General features: G+C 38.2%; 1 non-coding gene across 1 annotated transcript in view; it reads right to left on the bottom strand.

Annotated features, from left to right (window-relative positions):
• Positions 1–263, bottom strand: part of LOC143308034 (small subunit ribosomal RNA) — a 1923-nt gene extending 1660 nt beyond the window's left edge. The window contains exon 1 of the ribosomal RNA XR_013065053.1: positions 1–263. This exon is cut by the window's left edge and continues 1660 nt beyond it. This is a non-coding gene — a ribosomal RNA (small subunit ribosomal RNA).
• Positions 264–2500: the final 2237 nt, after the last annotated feature.

The following is a 2500-nucleotide window of genomic DNA, read 5'->3' as shown; positions in this document are numbered from 1 at the left end:
ACGATGGACGAACGGACAAGCCGTCCGCCACCGATTGGTTTTGATCTAATAAAAGCATTCCTCCCATCTCTGGGTGGAATTCTGGTTTGCATGTATTAGCTCTAGAATTACCACAGTTATCCAAGTAATGTTTTGTACGATCTAAGAAACCAAAACTGATTTAATGAGCCATTCGCGGTTTCACCTTAATTCGGTATGTACTTAGACATGCATGGCTTAATCTTTGAGACAAGCATATGACTACTGGCAGGATCAACCAGGGAGCTTAGTTATTATTGTAAATTTAAATTTTCGTCGTCGGCCCTCCCTGTAAGACCGATCGACGTTAAGCCATTTCTCTTTTGTATGTAACACACATTTCATAAATTTTGTACCTCTTATAGAGGCCAAATATTCTCCTCCTCCTCTCATAAAGCACGAAAATCACTTTCACGCCGTGCATCCATCGTGCAAGCACGTAGACCACACACGCTGGACAATATAATAAAAGATAGCGCGGACAGTGGCATGCTATACAAATCGAGAAAGCGCGTACAGTGATCATGCTGGTCATTTTGCCACCAAATTTTATAATCTTTATCATTAGAGCGGGCCCACCAACCTCGTCTCTGTACTTTATACATTTCTCCTCCATCTGCACACACCTTTTCAAACATTAACGGAGAGAGTTCCTTGGACTTGCTTTAAATGTACATATTAGATATGTTGGAATCTCTCTCCTTTAGAAGTTTCCCCAGCCTTAAAACTTCTTTCATTTTTACTCCTCTCTCCATACTTATTTTCCTCTCTGAACGTATCAGAGAGGATTTTATTTCTGACACCTCTTGACTTTTCTTAAATTCAGGGACGTAATTTTGTTCATAATTCAGTGGACTTTTGTGTATTTTATACTTTAAATATTTCCAAACAGTCTCCCTTCTAAAAGTGATAGAACGAATTTTCGTCTAACACTACTTTCTTGGTTCAAAAATTTTATACAATCTTATAACTTTTTCAGTTTTAACAAATTTTGGTTACAGACAGTTGATGCTCAGTTTGTACAAGTATGCAACATTTATAAGTGCATACAGGTCACCAGCCTTATATTACAAGGCTCACCACATATGGGCCATTCGGTCTTAGACACCGACCCGTGGTAATGCTGTGTGGAGATTAATAATAATCCGCAACGGAAAACCGGAACGAGAATAGTCGAGAAAGTATATTCTCGAGGAGCGGTAGACTGCTTTTCAACCGAAGTCATAAAAGAGCCACACGCTCGACGCTACTCCCGACCGGTCCGAGCGAACCGAAAGTGCCTTCCTATAAATACCGAACGGCCGGCCGCTAGGTCGGCGACGCATGGGCTTACGCCCAGGCGTATGCCTGTGCAAACCGCCGTGAGAGCGTACCATCCCGCCGGCACGGTAAAACTTAGACTGAAAATATCGTCGAACATATCCTTTCATTTTATAACGTTCTATACATGAAAATTAATAAATTAACATGCAGGACATAATAAATTCACATTCTCATGTAAATCATGGGTTTAATTAATATTTTAAAAAATTTTAAAACCGCCCAGAACCGATGAGATGAAAATATTAAAACGATATTTTTGCATTTTCTTACGGTAAAACATTAACAAATAAGCGACTATAGCAATATAAAACTCCATTTGTAATTTAATTAATGAAAATTAATATTTTTTTTTGATTTTTCAGCGATCCAGAACCGATGAGACGAAAACATTAAAACGATATTTTTGCATTTTCTTACGACAAAACATTAACAAATACGAGACTATAACAATATAAAACTACATATGTAATTTAATTAATCAAAATTAATAATTTTTTTTGATTTTTCAGTGATCCAGAACCGATAAGTCGAAAATTTTAACAATCATATTTTTGCATTCTGTACCGTGGATCCATCGTTAAACGCTATTAAACTAACGTCCGTGATGGTATAAATGCAGATTTTCGCTCCGTTTAGCCAAAATAACGAACTTTAGGTGCGCTCCGAAATATTTCAAAGTCCCAGCGGCGTATTGCTTCGCCTCTTAGAACCGATTAGTCGAAAATTTTAACAATCATATTTTTGCATTCTGTACCGTGGATCGATCGTTAAACGCTATTGAACTAACGTCCGTGATGGTATAAATGCAGATTTTCGCTCCGTTTAGCCAAAATAACGAACTTTAGGTGCGCTCCGAAATATTTCAAAGTCCCAGCGGCGTATTGCTTCGCCTCTTAGAACCGATTAGTCGAAAATTTTAACAATCATATTTTTGCATTCTGTACCGTGGATCGATCGTTAAACGCTATTGAACTAACGTCCGTGATGGTATAAATGCAGATTTTCGCTCCGTTTAGCCAAAATAACGAACTTTAGGTGCGCTCCGAAATATTTCAAAGTCCCAGCGGCGTATTGCTTCGCCTCTTAGAACCGATTAGTCGAAAATTTTAACAATCATATTTTTGCATTCTGTACCGTGGATCGATCGTTAAACGCTATT

The sequence above is a fragment of the Osmia lignaria genome, unplaced genomic scaffold, assembly GCF_051020975.1.
Source record: "Osmia lignaria lignaria isolate PbOS001 unplaced genomic scaffold, iyOsmLign1 scaffold0125, whole genome shotgun sequence".
In the NCBI taxonomy this organism is placed as follows: domain Eukaryota; kingdom Metazoa; phylum Arthropoda; class Insecta; order Hymenoptera; family Megachilidae; genus Osmia; species Osmia lignaria.
The sequence above is the reverse complement of the archived record's forward strand: the minus strand, read 5'-3'. Positions and strand labels throughout refer to the sequence as shown.